Consider the following 21,658-nt stretch of genomic DNA (forward strand, 5'->3'; position numbering starts at 1 on the left):
TAACTTGCCCTCGTGTGCAATATATCAGGCATCTAATAATCCCATTCATTTTTCCAGAATCGAGTCTCACCCATTCACAGAACCACTCAAACTTCCGGTGCCCACCAGCGTGGTCTTTACAGCCACGCAAACAAGAGGGAACTGTTGGAAAGCTGTCTTGCACTCGGAATCCACATCAGCCAAATGCCTGACAATGAGGAGGCTAGTGTTATTTAACTGTGTGATGGGTCCTCTTTAAAACAATGGTGCCCAGAAAATAACTCGTCTCTCATTGTTTTATTACTTTACTGTTGCGCTTCTATTTTTTAAATGACTGTGTTGTGCTTTTTGCACCTACATTGCACTTTATTATACCCTCAAGGTGTCGTTTAAGGGTATCTGTATTCTCATTTTCAGGCATATGGTTTGCAGTTTTGCAACAGTTGGAACAAGTGGAGTTGTAGTAAAGTAATTTGAGCCGAAGCCAGTCTTTGAAGCTTGTACTTTTAAGGGCTTTGAATTGGGAGGAAAAAAAAAATTTTTTTTTTTTTGTTTTACTTATTTACTGTGGTTTAAAGGACCATTACGTTGGCTTGTAAATCGTTTATAATTTGAGAAAGGACAGTTTCCTTAGGGCCTCAGAAAATGGCCCACTTGCCACCAGCACATTTTCCATCTTGGTGTAGTAATAAAAACAGCATTCAGTAAATGAAAGACATTGGAATTTGTTTGGATTTCGTTTTTGAACTTTTTATATAAAACACTTCTGTTCCATTAGGATAATCCTATTTGACTTGCTTCTCTCAGTCAAAGAAAAGGAAAAAGCTATTATGAGAGAGCCAGGAACAAAGGATTTCCCACCCCTGGTCGGGCTTTTGATCCCCACATGGTTGTTACAGGCCTCTGGCAGTAGCCAATAACTTCCGGCTTCAAAGGAGGGGAAACAGGCTTAAAAGCACCTCCCAATGATGCCATGAGGTTTGTGGCCAACAGACCGCTCTCCTGACCCTGTGTACAATCTCTTTCTGCCCTCAAGTGATGGATACAATTACCACTGTTTTCCCTACAGAGAAACCCCCACTATTATTTTATGGCCACCGATTTCAACTGTTTGTGCCTAACACAGTCATGGTGTTGAACTCCACCATCGTACACTCCATTTGTGTTAAGAAATCAAAGAATGTGAAGCACAGAGTCCCTTTCCTTTTTGTCAAAACACCAGAGAAGAAACTAACGGTTTCACAAACAACTCACCATAGCACGATTTTTTAGTGACTTTTTTTTTTTTTTTTTTTTGCTGACGCAGCAAACTCCTTTACGTAGAAGAGGTAATAAATTTGATGCTGTGCTGGATCTACACAAACAAGAAAAAAAAACACTCATAATTTTGGAAACTATCTGATTCACTAACTCCATCAGTTTACAATTAACCTCAGAGTGTCAGGCCATTACTGGTGCCAGATTAGCTGGAAAACACTCTGGATCCTACAACTCTGTGAACCAGAACTTTTCCTTACTTATTTATCTATTTATTCTCTCCCTCCCATATCTTTGTTGTCTCCTCTGTCCTCTCCCATTCCTTTTCCTCCTACTCCATCTGCCACAGCTCAGGAGTGATGGTGGGCAGAAGTCATGGCCACCTTTGCGGTACCCGCAGGACTGAGGAGCTAACCGGGGAAGTCAGGCAAAGAGAGGCAGCCTCCACCAAACACGGAAAAGACAGAATGGTTCTAGGCCATCGACCGTCCATCTCGCGCACACCATCCATGCTCTTCTCCTTGTGGGTCCTTCTACTCACTTCCCCTCAAATGTGTCTTTGCAGCTTTCTCTTTCTAAAGCTTCACACAGACCATTCTTTCTAAAGAAAGAATGCCTCCCCTGAGTGCATCTATGCAAATCTACTCTTCACTTTAAAATACAGCTCAATTCCTTCTCTTTCTCCAAGCATTCAAGGACCAAAAGAACAGGCCATGAACCTTCCTAGCCTTGAAATCATGGAGCAGTCACTCTCCACAGCTAGTGTTTTATTCATTCAATAGAGCACACTTGAGCACCTACCATATCCTTACAAGGCTAAACTCTGCACTGCAGGATACTTTTTTTAAAATGACTAAAATTTACTCTAGCAGGAAGAAAAGATGGCACATGACACAAATATCTGTATGACAATGTAGAATGGGATGAGCGTCATGAAAGATATATAAACTAATTTCATAATTCAAAAGACAGAGACAGATGACTTTTCTCGGGGGAAATTGCTTCAAGGATTTGCTTGTTAGGCCAGCCTCGGAGGAATGCCAATCTCTGTCACATCAGTATTTGTGGCCTGGAAGTCATCCCTCTTGCCTTCTACCATTCATGGCCTTGCATTGTTCACTTAAGTTTCCAAATGCTTCTGTCTTGCCACTCTAGATTCTGAGCTCAAAAGGGACTGAAATCTTACCTAATATTTTATACAGTTCCCTCTCTGCCTCCTATATAATACTTATGCAGTAAATGTCTGTTTATTTCCATCCCCCCCCCAAAAAAAGCACCTCTTACATAATTCTTACCAGTTTCCAGGTTCTTGCTGCATTGCAGGGTAGTTATAAAAAAGAATATAATCATAAAATCTAATCCCCACTTAAGTGAAATACACAAAGATTTGATACATTGCCACCATAAGGTGTTTTGTACATCAACAGAGAGGCACGCTCAGAGTCAGAAGGATAGCAGCCAACTTTTATAGAGAAGAACCTGGCCAGGGACTGGTGCCCCTAAGGAGGTGAAGAATGAGCAGCGCTTCATAGGTGAGCGAAGGTTTACCAGATGGACAAGGAGAGAAGTGGTGTTCCTGATACAGCAGGAAAATGGGCCAAGGCCCAAGACACGACATTAGCAGGGGAAGGTCTTTGTTGGTCACGCTAATATCTTACCCTGGTGCCTCTCATATGCATAATGCAGAATTAATTCGACCACTCTTATTCTTTATGCTATAAAGAGTTTTATGTTATAAAACTGTATGGTAAATTTTATGGCAAAAACAATGTTTTGTTTTAGTCTTGTGGTTTTCCCTTACTTTCAGTCCTAGAGGATATCCTCAATCTGCATCCTCTTGAAATAAACAGCCTAGTCAATTAGTTCATCGTTGGTTCACTATTTCCCCCAGATTAAGGAAGAATTCATTTTAGCATGCAAATAATTTCCCTTCAAATACACAGTGTTCCCTTCCTGAAGAAACATTCCACACAAGATTCCTCCTAAGCAACTATGTAAGTTAGCACTGACATTTGCCTAAAGCAGGCAGCCCTGGGGATTATACCAGAAATTGTGGGCAAATCAAGAGGCCTTTTTGGTAAGGGATCTAGCCAATGGCCAATCCCATGTGGCTTCTCTGAGATTTGCCAGGATTCCCAGCAGGGAGCAAGCAACTGCAAGAAATTTGGTCTGAGTAGAACTTTCCACAATTGGATTTCATCATCACTGGCCACTCTCTTTCCTCCGCTTCACCGCTGTTCTCTCCTGAAAATCAAAAATAACTTCCTCATCCCCAATCCTTCTGGGGATTCCTGACCTAGGAATTATAAAAATTTAATGGTATTGGACAAGTAGGCATTTCATTTAAAATTCCCATCTCTGTTTTAACAAAGGCATCATTCCTAAGATAAATGCTCCATTTTCTGAACATTTGCATGGATCTGAGCTTGTTTTTCCCCACAGGCTATATGCCGAGACACATTTAAAATATCAGTAGGCTAGGTTTTGGAAGATGAAGGGAATTTTGGTCTAAAAGATGACTACGAAAGCTGTGAGTAGAACAATTCTAAGAATAGCTCCTTGGTAGAGATTCTTATACTATTACTGGGTGGAAATTGGACATAGGAAAGCATTTCATTGACAAATTGGGGGACTAAAAATAAATGGGAATTTCATGCTCAGCTAATAAGCCTAAAAACTACATCACATGGAAGTTCAGTTAAAGAGAAGAATGGAAATTAATTTCAAGAGACTCTCTAAGAGATTTGAAGACATATTGACATTGAGAAGTGGGAACCAACTGTGATGTGGGGCAGGAATGGTTGCCCCAGTGACTCCATGGGGTCAGACATCGTGCTACAGATTTGTCATTTTGCCCAAGAGTCCCATTCTCTAAGCTCCTACATAGAAAAGAGATGTTTGTCCGAAGTAGCAATAACCATGTTCCCACAGATTCTAAAATAATACTATTTGGTTCTACCCCTCACGGTAGGGACTGCCTACTGCCTTTCTCTCCCTTCCTGATTTCCATGCCAGGACTGGAACCTTAAGACACAATCAGCTGATACCCTTCAAGCTACAGTTTCTAGAAAAATCTAACTCAGCCTATGCCATTTGTCTTCCAAGTGAGACCTACAAAAGTCCTCACTACGCATCACTTCTGTTCTTCCCTGACCAGCCCCTCTGGCCTCTGACTTCACTTCCCTCCTACACATCACACCCACTGGCATTTATTCCTGACAAAGTTGAGCACGGCACGGCTTCCTTCCCCATACATCTCCCCTATCGCTCACGTCAACAGTCACTAAACAGATAGGCTCTGCCCGCTGCTGTGCAGGGAAAGGGCTGAGGATGAGTCAAAATAACCCAGGCCCTTCAGGAAGACAAATGAGACCAATATTTCTGTCCTGGGAGAGAGCAAGCACACTGAGAAAGGGAGATGAAGGGGCTGAGGGAGAGGGCTTGGATCAGTCTGGGGCCCAAGCAGGATGTACCTATGGAGTACCAGTCCTGAAGGGAATGCATTTTCAAACTCAGGAAAAAATTAAAATGACACATCTTTGTTTATTCCATCAAAAGAGAGGGAAGAAAATGGAACCAGTTTTGCCAACATGTTAAGCGTAGCCATTAACTGGGTTCTCCATGACTTGGGTCTCAAAGAAACCACATGGCCATGGTGTTGGCAGCTGGGTCGCACATGGAGCTGGAGAGCAGGCCCTGGGGCTGTCCTCATGGTTGTCATCTAGGATTCCGTATTGGAAACAACAGGGCAGCCAGGGGTTGCTTCAACCGTGGTTTTCTCCCATGAACTGAACTATGGAAGCATAAAGAATTTCCGCATCTCTCGTGACACACCATATTAGGGTGATTTACTGGAAAAGACACATTTAAGGGCCTCTCTTTGGGTCCATTCACCCCATTCCCACTACATTTGGGTAAGAGTCTCCATTCAGGAGAAGAAGCTGATGACCAGCTAAATGATCATACCCTTCAAGTCACCAACTCCTCTGTGGTCTAATGCAGATAATTAAAACCACCCTTGACCCTTCTGTCCCTATTATTTGTACCTCCCATTCAATTTATTACAAAATCTTACCACACTCACCTCCTATATATCTCTTGACTCCATCCACATCTCTTCTAACCAGTGTTGCACACCCGAGCTCAGCCCACCATTATCTGCAGTCTATTCTCCACAAGCTAGACAGAGAGAGAGTCTGATATGTCACCCTCTCTCAGATTAGAACCCATCAATACCTCCTCAGTGACTGCCCTTAGGATAAACTCCTAACTCTTTCCAGCAAGGTCTTCATGGTCCAGCTTGAACCAGTTTTCTTAACTTCATCTCCTTAACTTTTGGATATCATTCCTCTCTATCTCCACTCGCCCATCTACTACTACACACACACACACACACGCACGCACGCACGTGCTCTGTGATACCTCCATATTGAATATTCACGTCCTTCAGTGAGCCACATTCTTTTCCTTAACCTTGATGTTCCCTATCTCGAGAACACTCTTCTTCCTGCTCATTTTTTAGTACTTAACTTACAAGTTAATTCCTCCACAAAGCTTTTCTTGAGCGATCTAGTCTGGGAACGCCATTAATATCCAATGTTTCCCCATTTCCATGTTGTTATCTATCTACCTGCGTGCAGACCTGCTCCTAATAGATGTGGGATCAAGACCGAATGACAAATGGAAATCCCTGGACTGGGCTTTGCTCTCTCCTTTCTTTCCATTCATGTTTCTATTGTGACTGAGAGGAGCCACACATATATTTGGATTCCAGAGCCCAAATAGCCAAGTTCTACCGCTATCCCCTTTCTTAACTGTCCCAACCAATCCATGGGCCTGGCAGAGCTTATGGGGTCAGTGTGGTCTATTCTTGGGGACTGGATCTGGAAGAAGCCAATCAATGCCTGAGAAGGTGTTTCAGCCACTGAGGCACTAATTCCCAGCTTGGACTTCCAGAAAAAGGGTAGGTGCAATATGCTTAAGGTGGGAATTGTTTCCCTGGCCCCAGGAATCCCTGCCCGTGTGTAGAGTTGAGGGGCTTCATATAGTACAAAGCCTAATGCAGGGGCCAGCATGCCGGGGTCGGGGTTGGGGGGGATGCTGCCTGCCTGCCACCCTCCACATGAACTTAAACTCCTAACAAAGATGCACCGTGGGGATAGCCTGATCGCCACGTGTATCATGCAGGCCTTGTCAGAGCGTGTAGTAGCTGTTTAGTAAGTACTGACTAAATAAATTAATGACAGACTTTGGGGGAGACAAAGAAGAACTGCATGAGAATTAATTTTTTAAAAAATGTCAGATCAGCAAGTATTTACTGATCCCTTATGGGTAAGACACCATAAAGATTCAAAAACGAACCGGTTGTGTCCCCTACACTTAACTGGTTACAATCTACTATGTGTAATGATATGTATTTAAAACTGTAGTGTCAGGCAATTAGCTGTGTGAGCTCATGGTGAAATACGGTTATGCACACTTGTTTCTTAAAGGAAAATATTTTAAGAAAGACACTGATCAATAGAGAGTTAACGCAGCTTCATAGTTATTAGAGAATTTGGGTGCAAAATTTAATCGAGACGGCTGACTGCACCACAAGTGAGACTTTCTATACATTTTAGACCTATTTCATTTTAGTAGCACCCTCCCTGTGTTTGCATTTTTGCCAGGTTAGAAACTGTGGAATGCAAATGACCTTTTTCTCCTTGTCCTTTGTCCTCAGCATAATAACCTCCTTAAATAATTCTACCTTCCTGGGCAATGCAGTGTCTTGTGAACTATCACAGACTGAGCTCTTCCCAGGGAAAGGACAGCAACCGGCTGCACATCGTGCTCTGACACAAGGCTTATTACTATTCCTGTACAAAACACTTCATGACTCCAGCTACAGAACACCAAAGACGTGTATTTGCTGGCAACTACTTACAAAAGAAGCAATACATAGGCCAGATAATCAAAACTGCACTCCTCAAAAACTGGAAGATTTTTTCATTATCTATTCTTGTTATTTTTAAAAGCCTCTTCGGTAAATACGGCCCCTGGCCCTGCGGTCCTCTCTTGCAGGTTCCATTTGATTGCAATTGTTCATCTTCATTAGGAACTTCACCTCTAAGTGAGTGTGTTCAAGAGAAAGCTTGGTGGGGGTTTCAAGGCAACAAGCAGTTGCTTTCAGGCTTCAAATCGGAGATTCTAGCCTGTTGATTTTGCTCATTTCCAAGTGTTTTCTTTGGTTTGGCTCCTTGCATTCATTGTTAGCCTTGGATCCCTCGTAAATGGAATTTTCCGAGGTATTGTTTGATCAATATCTTAGTGCTTTAATGGTTTCCACTGCAGTACACAGGTCACACCTTAACAAACTTCAAAGGCCTCCCAACTAACAGAGATATACTATAACGTATCACATTACCTGAAATAGACTGCCCACTTACTGAGGTGTGCAAACTTTTTACTCTATAGAGACTCAAAATATGTTAGGCTCTTTCAAGATGCACAGAAGAGACATGTGCTCAGGTTACCCCCCAAAATGTCATGGGATTTCTTGCCCATGTTAATTAACCCAAGTTCTTTTATCCTTTCTTCATTACGTTATAGGGTACCCTGTCAACCCTGCCCTCCTGACTCGTCCTCATCAGCCAGCGAGGCCCACGGCATTCACTGCCTCCAGGAAGAGTTGCTGCAGCAAAAAGCAAAGAAGAAGGAAGTCTCCGGCTGGATCAGGTCTCGAGGTTCTCGTGTCCTAAAGCAAGAGGAACAGACATGACTCAAAATATACCAAAACCATGAGGAATCCTAGCTAGCACCTCTTCCTTGATGACTGTACCAAGATAACCTCGGGCTTCCCAAGGCTGCGGGAGAGAGGGCTGGTGAGTGGTGAACCAAAGGAAGGGGACATACGCAGGCCTCCAACGAGGCAGGGCTTGGAGGGACCATGAGGTGGTCATGACATCAGGTTGCCTGGCCTTCCTGAACTTTCTGCTGCCACCAGGAGCTTGCAGTTACCAGGAACCAGTCAGCCTCCCAAGACAGTCTGGTCCCCACCCTGAACAATGCAGCTCCCTGCTCCAGAGAACTGTACCACCTCTCCTTCCCAAGGCTCCCCCACAAAAGCCTGGCTATGACAGTGGACAGCAACATCTTCAGGGGCCCTCTGGGCAAACAGTGCCAAGCTACCCCACACTTTGTCGATCCCAGTAAGTTAACCCAAGTTCCAATAACTCAACACTCATGAGCCCTCAAAGATGGACCGGAAATTGTGTCCCTCCTGGGAAACAGGTGAGGTGGAAAGTCCCTGCATCAGTATGTGAATGCCCCTGGGCTCAACCATCCCCAGTGCTCCACCCCCACCCGCATCCTCACCGCTGAGCCAAGCAGTGGTAAAACACAACATGACATCAGAATTATCCAGAAAGCTAGGAAGTCGGCAAACATTCGGATTCTGCCCTGCCAATTCTCAGAGACTAGAAGATCAGCTAAGACTCATTGCAATACCAGCCTCAAGCCATGTTGTCCCCTCAGTGGGTGACTTCTGCTGTTCCCCATTCCAGGGCCCTGAGGGGGTGGACGAAACAGCTACTCTCCCTGGTTCACCTGCTCTTGCTACCGGCAACTAATTCTAGGAGTCCAGAGTTCAGACTACTCACATGAGAGAGCCAACTGGTTAGCTTGTGTGGAAGGACTAGACTAAACCCACAGGCCACATCCCTGATAGGCCACAGGCCAGCCTATGAGTTGGCTGCCACTGGATAGGGAACCAATCACTGGCCTGATCAGTGAAGCCAAACAAACAAGAGGGACTTGAGTATGGTGGTAATTCTGAGACTTCACAACAAGGGACACGGTAACTGGCAAGTACTCCACATGTCAGGCCGGGCAAGGACATTGGGCTGGAAAGACTATTAACATTTGCAGTTTCTGGCAGCCAAACTCCAGGGCGGGGCGGGGGGGGGGGGGGGGGGGGACGTCAATGGACCAATGTCACACAACTCAGTCCTGGCTGAAGTGGAACTAGAATCTGGTTCTCTTCCTATTGCAGAAGTCAAGATATAGACTACAAAGATAAACTGAGGGGCATGCACACCACTTTCCATGTTGCCAGTATTTCAACATCTTTTATTTCTGATGTGCCCAGGTAGAAAGAGAACAGTGCTGACCATGCACCAGGCACAATACTAGAGAGACGACTTAGATCCCCAACAAAGCAGGGAGTGCGCTGAGGAATAAAGGCTAGCTCTCCTGGACTAGAAGATTCCTCAATCGTCTTAAGCACAGCCAGCAGCATCTCTGTCCCACAGGACAGGAAGGAGAATAGAGAGGCCACCAAAATCGCTGGTTTGTGCGCATTTGTGGCTTCACGCGCTGAGTGTCACGGGCCTCGGACTCACTGCAACACCTCCCACACAGTGCTGTCTTGGGTTGCCCTTTCTGTGTTGGTGAAAGACTAGTTACAGTCATGCCCAAGATTATTAATTTGAGGGGCACCTGGGTGGCTCAGTCGGTTAAGCATCTGCCTTTGGCTCAGGTCATGATCCCAAGGTCCTGGGATCAAGTCCCACATTGGGCTCCCTGTTCAGCGGGAAGTCTGCTTCTCCCTCTCCCTCAGCCCTGCTCCTTCTCTCTCGCGCTCACTTTCTCTCTCTCAAATAAATAAAATCTTTAAAAAAAAAAAAGAATACCGATTTGAATTATTCAAGATCCTTTACAAGCATTTCTGCGATACTATATGTCCATGTGTCCCATAACCAGGCATTCTGTAAAACCACGCTAAAAATAACAGGGCTTTGAGGGAAAATAGTGTTGAGGAAATCAAGACAAAATCTATGGAACTTTGTCACTGAAGACCTAACAAAAAGACTAATAACTCTCACAGATATATGGGCACAGTTAACTTGCTGCCGACATGAGCATCCAGTACCCCAATTGGTAGATTACTTGGGATTTGACACCTGAGACCCTAGCTTCCTCCCTTCAGATCGAAGTCCTTCAAGGCATATGCTTCTAGTAGAGACCAGTTTCATCAAAACTGAAAATCAGATCCCTTGCTTTAATATGGTAGGAAATACCTTTTTAGCTTCTTTCTCTGAGCTGTTGACTTCCTCAGATAGCTTAACATGTTGAAAAGTTAGCCAGCCTTGAACCCCCTAAGCCAGACATTACTAGCACTAAAAGAGGTCAGTTCTACAAGATTTTTGGACTTTTTTTTTCTTGAGGTCTTCATGTCTGGCCAAAGCTTTCTCTTTGTAAGAAAACTTGCTTCTAATTATTTCCAAACGTTAATGTGGCTTGGGAAAATTCTGTGCAAATCCACATGACTGCTGCATTTTACTGACATCATTCCCTGTTTACCAATTGTGTTTTAGCCAATTCACATTAAATAAACATGCGCTGTAACAGAAGAGTCTGTAGTGCTTTAATTGTCCTGTTTTTAGGGTGGAGGAAGCTATTAGAGCAATACCATTTTAGCCGGCATTTCTGTTATCAGTTGGAAATAGAAACCACAGATTATAGATAAGCAGCAATAGCTGAAAGCACATTTACGAAAGTCAAAGTTACCCTGACTCCCTGTGAGGTGAGTTCAGTAATCCTGAGCTGAACGATTCAACAGAAGCAAATGGTAAATGGTGGCATCAAAAATAGAGCAAAGAGTAGAATGGAATTATCCTTTCATGCTCTCTAACAGGGTATGCATTAGGTCTCTCAAATGAAAATAAGAGCTGAAATCCTTGAAAGCTAAAAATCAGATATGTTGGCAAGATTTAGATCAAGGAATAAGCATACCTAGAACTTTTATCTCATTAAAGAGACAAGGAAGAGAGAGGTGGTAGGAGATGAGGTCACCTGGCTTCTCCCAGACATATGAACACTGATGGTTAAGTACCGGAGATGAGAACTCTCAAAAGGAATAATGTTCTCATGAATTCAAACATTTAATGTCGTGTCCTTGTTCCTCATAAAATAATCTCGTGCACCCTCACGGTCCACAACACAGCATGGGAATTCCTGCTCTAGGGTAATGCATCAGACAGACTTAGATCCACAATACGTGGGGAACATTCCCTCAGGTACTCTCTCAGCACCAAGGAGAGTTCCAAGTCAATCTGGAGATCAGGCCTTTCTTCTATGCTTCTCCTTCTGAGCAACTAAGGGAAAACTGGTCCAGCTGACTCCTTCATCCAGCTTTTGGTGTATGTGCGCTCCAGACAGATTCCAAGTGCACATTCCAATGAGTTATTTTGTTCCCCTTGCCCAATGAGACAGGCCCATTCCTACCTCATTTCATCAGAACCCTGTTCTAGAATTTGTTCCAGAACAGCAGAGGCTATACATTTTTAAGAATTAAATTTAGGGGGTGCCTGGTGGCTCAGTCGTTAAGCGTCTGCCTTCGGCTCAGGTCATAATCCCAGGGTCCTGGGATCGAGTCCCACATGGGGCTCCCTGCTCAGCGGGAAGCCTGCTTCTCCCTCTCCCACTCCCCCTGCTTGTGTTCCTGCTCTCACTGTGTGTCTCTCTGTCAAATAAATAAATAAAATCTAAAAAAAAAAAAAAGAATTAAATTTAGGGAACAGTGGCAGCTCCTGGGTGGCTCAGTCAGTTGGGCATCTGAACTCTTGGTTTTGGCTCAGGTCATGATCTCAGGGTCCTGAGATGAGCCCTGCATAGGGCTCTGCACTCAGCACGGAGACTGCTTGAAATGCACTGCCATTCCCTCTCCTTCTGCCCACTCACCTACTCGTGCATGCTTCCATGCAACGCTCTCTCTCTCAAATAAATAAATAAATAAATAAATAAATAAATAAATAAATAAATAAATAAATTTAAATGAAAATGTGAACGTTTATCTGAGAATGGAAGCGATAGTGACCCTCTATGCCCTGTGTGTTTGTGTGTTTGTGTGTTTGTTTGTACACACATGCATATGTAAAGTCAAAGTCAATCCTCCACTCATTATAGCCATTCTGTGGGTATAAAGCCATTTCTCCTCTAACCACTTGGAAACAGATGTCAAATATGCCCAGGTAAATTTTTTTTCTCAGTTGAAAACATGAGCACTGGAATGATAATGCAAACACATCCACAGTGGCCTTCCACTGTACTTGAATCTGCTCCTATCTATCTATTTCTCCATGAGACTTGTTTTTTTTCCTCCCCTCTAAAAGGGAACCAGAAATAAAATAAGGGCATAAGAGAAAATGAGCTATGATTTAGGTTGCCTTTTTTCTTCTTTTATTTCAAAAGAATGCTCTGGAACAAGGAATACTTTTGTGAGGTAAAACAGATGATCCTCTAAGAGGGCTGCACAATATGTGAGCATTATTGATTTTTCTTCCTAAGTCATTTCAGCGATACAATCTTGAGCCGGGTGACCATCAATAGTAAATGATTTCCAGCCAGACACTCAATCGTCAGACCTGCTTCTCTCAAAGGTTTAGCACTTCTGGTGAAAATACGTACACGGATTTTGAAGGACTAGTAGTATGTGATAGAAGATGTAAACTTCAGATGATTTCTACTTATTACAATAAGCCCTACAGCTGGAATTAACAAAGGAGCATGTGAAATGGAGCCGAAATTCCTGCTAGGTCTTTTTATTAGTTTATTTTTATTCAAGGCTTGAGAGATTACATTAACGAGATCTATTGCTTCCTAAACCTTAAAGCCGAAGTGAGACAACATTAAATCACCCAGGATGCAGATTGCTTATGTCAAAGGACCCTAAATAAGACAAAACTTTAAGGTCTTAAGGAGAAGCTGACCTCCTTAAAAGGTCAGCAATGTTATGATGCATGGGCAATAGGGTCCAAGGGACATTTTGGTTTTTTTACAATCCCTGGTGAGCCCCCTCTACAGCTCTAACTTCAACCATCTTCAAACCAAAGTCCTAGGAGAATTCAAGATCATTGGTTCTCTTAAACTGTACAAAATGTTGATGACTTAACCACAAAGTTCATGTTTCAACACAGCTCTCCAATCAAACAACAACCCAAACCTTCAGGTTCAATTCATAATCTTCCACCCATACATATATTCTCTCCCTCTCCCCACCCTCCCTCTTATTACCTCCATTCTTAGGGCTAAGATGATTCGGGACAGGCTCATGTAAGTCCTTGGAAAATCAGAATGCCCCTGGACTGGGCTGGATCGATCTAATGAAAAAGAACATTCAAGACAGATAAAAATGTGGACACTCTAAGAATACACTGTAAGGCTCTAGTAGGTTCTCCCAAGATCTCTGGGCAAAGAGTAGCATGTAAATGTTCAAAGTAGCAGAAATGTAACGGTAGGAGTGAGGATCAGGGAAGGAGGGCAGAACTTAACACAATGTACCTGCACTGTCATTCTTCCTGAAAAAACCCAGGGCTTTGTGTCACCTGCATAAACAGCATTGCCATAGGTTCATGGGCTCATGGGTTTGGCCAACCAGGTGGCTGGGTTTTATCTTTGTTTCCTGAAAGGCAAGTCGGCTCACCAAGTAGATACTCATTAGATTTGCCAGTTCCAAATAACTCATCATCTGATATCCAGCTGATCGATTTAAATTACCACTAACTTCACTATAATTGCTTCTCTAATTATAATGATGCTGAAAGACTTTGGAAATTGTCTTGGCTCCTTCATCACTTACTACAGCATTAACCGCCCAAATGCCAATTGTGGGAATCTGTCCCCCCGAAAGAGAGGTCTATGGGAGATAAAGACGAAGTAGAAACAACAAATGGGATGACTTTTCTAAACACAAGGATTAGTGTCATTCGGAAGGTCTGTTTTTCTCATATTGGAAACAGAGAAGAGTCAAAACCAGGGTGGGCAATTCATCATGTCCTGGAGGTGGTTTCGAGAAGGACAAAGGTGCTTGGCTAGAATGAGGGGTGCTCAGGGCCACAGGCCATAGGTTACCTCCTGCTCCCATTTGTGCTAATTGTCACGTAAGAGCTGAAGTGTCCTTGCCAATCTTCATTGCAGCCTGTGAACTATTATCTCCTAGTTTTCATTGGAAACCATAAATTGTCTCTCAAATTCTTTTACTTTTCTTTGCCTCTGTTTCTCACATGGAATCTCCGTCAGCTCGACATCAAGTGGAAAGCATGGTGGTAAGAGGGAGAGACACTAGCACAGACGTTGTAAGTCACCTCTGGGCTGGACCACAAGGCACCCGGGGTAGGAGGATCTAGAAAAACTGCCATCGATCAACAGCAGCTAGTTCACCTGCCCCGAGGGGCCAAGTTCACTGTGACCTGGCTTCACCTCTCCCCTTTCTCCTCCTACACAAAGGCCTCTGGGGGAAGGCAGTCTTGGCCATTTAAAAGTTAGCTTTCCAGAGTGTGTGCCAGACATGTCTTTCTAATTGCCTGTGGGCCTCAAGAAACAAATGTTCCAACCACTGAGGTCCTTCAACTTGTTCTAATATGAATCAAGAGCCGATCTCTCCATCCACCGGGTAACATTCCTGTTCATTCCTTTGTATATCAGTCAGGCCCATAAATCACTCCAGCGGTGGCTCCTGCTCATAGGAGATGTAAGGAAATGATGATGTTGTATGCGAGTAATTAATCCTGTGGCAGATGCGGAGTTTCCAAGACTACCACCATTAGCACATCGACAGGCTTCCGAACACATATTCCAACACTGGTTAGTAATGATTTTAATATGCTAATACTATGTTACTCGTAAACAAGAAACATTCAGGCCTTAAGTTTTATATAAGTGCTATTATTTGCAGAGTCTTTTCAGAGGAGACTACTGATGAGGTTTTTATATTCTTAATGCTGTTGTTGAATAAACAGTGTCCAATTAACATACCAGCTGGAAGTACACCATTCCTCGGTTCTATTTCTTCCTATAATATCCAACATTTGTAAAGTGAATAAAATAATTCAGATTGAAACTAATGGCCATTTGGGGAAGAGAAAACGGGAGTTCGGTGGTGGATTATTTTCCTAGCAATGTGGCTTTTGGTCCCGGAAATGAAAAAAATGACAAAGAGAGCTACAAAAGAAAATGGGGAGGGGGGGACTGGCTGCATTAATAATTTAAAAAGATTTCCTAAAAATGCAGAGCTGGAGTACGCATCATCTTGGCCTTGCCCGGTGGCTGCTTGAGGGGGGTTATCCCTAGATGAGCGTGTGCTGTCAGAGTAGCTAGGTATCCAGAGGCGACCCAGAAAATATTCTGAAATGTGCTTTATTATTTTCCCCTAGCTTAGGGAAGGTAATAATCCCTAGATAGCCACAGCACCTTCTGTCTACCTTTCTTGTTGTCACATTTTCTCCTTAAATTGTTAGAGTACAATAATAAATTGCTATCCACGGTAAACGTGCTTCATCATAATTTTGCTACATTCTGAATTCGGAAAATGGCCACGGTCATTGACAGGCAGTCTGTAAAACTAACAGCAGCTCCGGTCTTGCTGCAGGAACCAGCTGAAGGTCAAAGCCTGTGTGTTGGAAAGGATAAAACCCAGGCTCTCCGAGAAGAGCGTTTTTTAGTGTTGCCTATTTAACTGGATAAGAGAAAAGGACTCCTGTCACAATAAAGATTTTGTAACAAGAAGTTATTTCCCAAAGATAACATTCTAATCAAGCAATTTGGGCCACCACTGGCCTGTGGGTTGAAAGAGAATGCCAAAAATGGAGTGTGGGGGGATGGATTCCAGCACATTCCGCAGGCTCTGGTCAGCCCTCAGTCTTCATTTTATGCCAACATTGACAAACAAGAGTTTACCAGAAACTTCTCTTGAGTCCCATGTCCTGACCATGCCACAGAGAGGGTTTTATTTGTCTGTTTGGATCAGGCAGCTATGGTTTATGTGAATAAAACGATCTTTGAGTCCCATCGTTTAGAAAGACCACACGACCATGCTCAGGCACAAGGCAAATAACTGTGGTCATATCCCCCAGGGAAGCGGCTAGAAGATAGTGCCCCTCGGGAGACAGACTCCCCTTCTGCAGTCACCTGGACGGCACTCCCTTCTCTCACCTCTATGTCCTTTGTGCTCTGGTCCAAGGAAAGGGTGTGAACACTGGACGAGTGTCTGTGAGTTCATACCTGGTCCTAAGCAGTCTCTAACCTTACTTAATCCTCAGAATGCCCCTATGAGAGATAAATCGTTTTCTCATTTCAGATGAGCCCAAGCAAGGATAATTAAATTGATCCTGACCCTGACATTCAAATCCAGTTTTGCCCGCCTCCAAATTCTGCTTTCATGGCTTCTGCTTCTCATCCTCCCAATCCCAACCAAATGCCCTAGAAATTATTCTTGAGACGCCAGTATGATAAAATTATCCCTCTCCCGAAGAAGGGCAACTTTCTGCTAACAATTGACAAGCTTCTATTACCACCAGACATTTTCACCTTACAGAATATATCCTAAAGGGTGCATTTAAATGGAAAGTTTCCTTGGTATCATCAAGATTTCAAAACTACAGCCAACTTAAATGTTTACCTTTTCTCACTCCGTTCTTAATACCTTTTCTCGTGAACCAGCGAGATGTCAGTCTACTAAGATAACAAGGTGCTTTCCCCATAAACAGAGGTAAATCTTCTGACCAAATTTATCAGGTTTAGCACCTTAACTATAAGCATATCTCCAAGACCAAACTACTGCTAAATGTGATGCACCTAAAAGGAAATAACATGCCTGAATAATGGTGAATTAGAACTGCACTGGGCCATATGCACAGCTAATTCACGCCTTTTAAAACTCTTTCCATTTCGGGCGCCTGGGTGGCTCAGTCGGTTGGGTGACTGCCTTTGGCTCGGGTCATGATCCCGGGGTCCCCGGATCGAGTCCCGCATCGGGCTCCCTGCTCGGCGGGGGGGAGGGGGGGGTCCGCTTCTCCCTCGGACCCTCCCCCCTCTCATGCGCGCTCTCTCTCTCTCTCTCTCTCTCAAGTAAATAAATAAATAAATAAATCTTAAAAACAAACAAACGAACTCTTTCCATTTCTTCGGTCTCCTATAGATTCTGGGGGCTTATGTGAGATCTGCAGCCCTCTTCCTTGATTAGTCTGGAAAAAGCAGGCATCCTCGTCTTCCAATTCCCTGGCCTTTGCAAAATATACAGTCATGATTCCACACGGGTGTTTTAAATTCCCTCAATCATTCTCTCCATAGCAAACTCACATTTTCATAATATGCTGCTTCCATAATTCAGCCAATAATTCTTTTGCATCTGCAACATTCGAGGCAGGGTGTCAGGCACACAGTCATAAACAAGCTGACAAAATGCTTTCCTTGCTCTTGTAAAGCTTACCTCCTAGATCAGGGGTCAGTGATTTCTTTTTCTTTGGGTACAGGGCAAGACAGTAAATATTTTTGGCTTTGTGAGTCACTGAGTCCCCCTTGCAACGACTGTTTTGGCACTGCGGTACGAACACAACCATAGAAAGCAAGTCTGTTACTGAGCATAGCTCTGTTTCAGGAAAAGGTGATTTACAAACACAGGCAGTGGGCCAGACTTGGCCTGTTCATCATAGCTTACCAGCCCCTTTTCCACAAGATGCCACGTTGTTACCATTCTTGCTTTTTATTATCTGTCCTGTTCAAGTAAACATGTATTTATTTTTAACTAGACTTTTTATTTTTGTATAATTACAGATTCACATGAAGTTGTAAGAAATAAGACAAAGTGGGGGATAGGGCAAATGCGGGAAGGTGGACAAAGGGTACCTAGCTTCACTTACAAGATAGATAAGGGGTGCCTGTGTGGCTCAGTCGGTTGAACGTCCTATTCTTGGTTTTGGATCAGGTGATGATCTCATGGGTCATGAGATCGAGCCCTGTGTGGGGCTCAGGGCTCAGCGGGGAGTCTGCTTGAAAATTCTCTCCCTCTTGCCCCTGCCCCCACTCTCGAGTTCTCTCTCTCTCTCAAAAATATAAATAAATCTAAAAAAATAAGAAGTAAAAAAGTAAATAAGATAAATAAGATCTAGGGATATTATACACAGCGTGGTGACTATGCTTAACAATTGCTGTGCTGTGTATTTCAAAGTTGCCAAGAGAGTAGAAATGAGAAGCATTCACCCCACCCGTACAACATGACAACTATATAAAGTGACAGGTTAACTAACCTTATTGTGATAATCCTTTAGCCAGATATACATGTATCAAATCATCACAGGATACAGAACTTACACAGTGTCACGTGGTAAAAGATAAACTGGGGCATAGTAAACTTTTTTTTTATGTTATGTTAATCCCCATACATTACATCATTAGTTTTTGATGCAGCGTTCCATGATTCATTGTTTGCGCATAACACCCAGTGCTCCATGCAGAACGTGCCCTCTTTAATACCCATCACCAGGCTAACCCATCCCCCCACCCCCTCCCCTCTAGAACCCTCAGTTTGTTTCTCAGAGTCCCTAGTCTCTCATGGTTCGTCTCCCCCTCCGATTCCCCCCCCCCTTCATTTTTCCCTTCCTACTATCTTCTTTTTTTTTTTAAGTTTATTTGAGCAAAAATTTATTTCAATTGGGTAGCACCAAACCGGAAGTGGTCAGGAGCTCTCCACCAGCGGGAGCTGGGAGAAAGACTATTATAGAGAAGATGTGGAAGCAAAGCCAGAGAATTATCTGATTGGCTAGAGTTTAAGTGGTAGCATTATTTGGGAAAGCCTAGCTGGCTTTTTGTGGTGAGTTGTCTTTCGATTTCAATTTCTTTATCTTGGGCATTACAGGCTTAGGTTTGGTTTGCTTATGTGAGCTATTAAGGCATTAAAGCTTTCTCAGTCTAATGGCCTTCTTGTTTGATGAATTTAATAATAATATGTTAATTTTATTTCATTAAGGCCAAAAAAATAATTGTTTTTTGGGGGCACTCGGCAGGCTCAGTCAGAAAAGCATTTAACTTGATCTCAGGGTTGTGAATTCAAGCCCCATGTTAGGGGTAGAGATTATTTAAATAAATAAAACTCTTAAAAATTGCTTTCTTAATAAAAAGAAATAATACAAAGAAATACCATTCATCCTTTACCCAGTCCCCCCACCATGACAACACCCTCAAAACTAAAGTACAAAGTCACAACCAAAATATTGACAGTGATGTAGTCAAAACACAGAACATTTCCATCACCTCAAGAATCCCTTGTCTTGCCATTTTATAGCCCCACCCACTTTTTGCCCCCAGCCTCCTCCTTATACTCTGGCAACCCCTAATCTGCTCTCCATTCCTCTATGTTCCTTCTCACCTCCTTCACTGTCAAGGTTACGAATAAAATGTTCTTCTCTGTTACCACAGCACCGAGAGTCACATCTTACTCAGCAGTTAGATTCTTCTTTTTTTTTTTTTTAAGATTTTATTTATTTGAGAGGGAGAGTGAGTGAGAAAAAGAGAGAGAGAGAGCACAAGGTGGGGGAGAGGGAGAGGGACAAGTAAACTCCTGACCGAGCAGTGAGCAGGGAGCCTGACATGGGGCTCGATCCCAGGACCCTGAGATACTGACCTGAGCCAAAGGCAGACACTTAACCAACTGAGCCACTCAGCAGTTAGATTCTAAAGCTAGTAAACAAGTTGAATATTGCCTATAATCAAATTTATCCTTAGCAGTTTTTAGAAAGGCACCACTTTGTAGATACACACACTCACTCATTCTAAATACAATAGAGCCGGCACGTCCTTCAGAGGTAGACCAGATGGCTTGCTCTTTGTTTAGGCATTTAAAGAGGTTGTTTCTGCATATCCAGGACTACGTCGCTAAATCACTAAAATTTCATTCAGCGCTTCCAGAAAAGAATCGTGGGGAAACTGAAGTCACCAAGAAAACAACATTTCAGCTTCTTATCTCGAAGGTCTCATGTGGCACACAATGGTCCTTTGAGTGGAAAATCCTCTGTCCCCCTCTGTGTTTCCTTTTGTTCCCTAATGCCAAGCATATATTGATTAGAAGCAAATAATATTAATGCCTCTGATTACCACTGGGGGTTTTACAGTACAATTCACTGTCTTGATAAATTTCCTCTAACTCGGTAGAAACAACCAAACCACTGCCTACTTCTGGGCTAGTTCCACACATTGGGCTATACTTCAGCGAGACGGTTTCTTAGAATTGCATCTGTTCTTAAAAAAATAAAAACACCCTTTTTCCTTTAATAGACACTACACAGCTTCAGTATTATAATTTTGGATGTAATGCATAAAGACTTCTTATCTAAAATTGGATATTTGTTTTGTACATTAAGGAGAGCATTAAGTTTGATTTTTTTTTTTTTTTAGCTTTCAAGCAGAAAAGTTTGTAAGCATGTATAGAAAGAATCAATTTTCTCTAATACTAAGGGCTTTGTTGTCTTCTTGTGACTTTCAAAGAGCCTGGCTAATGGAAACCAAATCAGGTTTAAAAAAAAAAAAAAAAAGGCAGGCATTATTCAAAGGGAGTGCTCTGGTATGCCAAGTTTTCACCTAGAGAGAATTTTTACAGTCAAGTTACAACCGTCTTAAAATAGGGTTATAATGGAAAACACCAGTAGACAAACAGTAGTCGCTTCAGAAGTTCCCTTTAATAACAGGGATAAGCATTGGCTGCTTTTTTTTCCTGAGAAATATTTGAAATACCTAAATGTGTTCACCTTTTTTCAGCCCTGCACCTTCTAAATAATTTCCTAGTACAAGTGGAGGTTTGTGACTAGAAGAGCAGCATGGGCTGTCTGGAATGTTTCCTCAGATTTCCGCAGTAAGCGTGTGCCTTCCACATCAGTCACTCTTAACATGAAAGAGACTTGATTTAACTCCTGCCCAGCTGCACGCCCTTGGACGGTTATGAAGTGGAAGCTTATATGCAATGCATGAGCTTGATCCTGAGAGCCTCACGATTCACAGCTCTCCCCAGAGGGAGTGAAGCCCTGGCTCCTTAGCCTTTGCCGTGCACCATGGCTGTGCCTCCATCTGAGCACATATTTCATGCTGTCTTGTAGAATAATCTGTGGTGTCCATGTTCATTTTTTCAACCAGATTCCAAGCTCTCAAGCATATTATTCCCCGCAGCATCTAGGGCGGAGTCCGGCACAGGGTGAGAACGTGTACCAAAAAGCTACGTATACCGCTGTGAGTGAACCAGTTCTGGGGTATCAGAGTTTGGCGATACAGAGGACTGGGAAGACACTGATTCTAGATAAACAGTAATACCTTTTTTATGTAGTAAGTGAAATGTGTAAGGGAATTCTGAAAGAGAGAAAAAGAAAGAGAAAAGGTCAAAATGAAGCCAGAGGGGTGAACATTAAGAACACAAATCTGGAGTTTACCTGAGGGTAAATTTCAACACTAGCACAGGGCTTGGTGGCTAAGTTTCATGAATGCTGCCATCTGGGGGACCAGAACCTGGGAGCTATGCATTAGCACGCACCCTCCAAAAATGTCAGTGAGGTGTCAGGACAGTAGCACCCCACCCCCAGCTCCAAGAAGTACCAAACACAAATCCTCTCCGAAAAAAGTATCC

The sequence above is a fragment of the Zalophus californianus genome, chromosome 5 (assembly GCF_009762305.2).
Source record: "Zalophus californianus isolate mZalCal1 chromosome 5, mZalCal1.pri.v2, whole genome shotgun sequence".
Lineage (NCBI taxonomy): Eukaryota > Metazoa > Chordata > Mammalia > Carnivora > Otariidae > Zalophus > Zalophus californianus.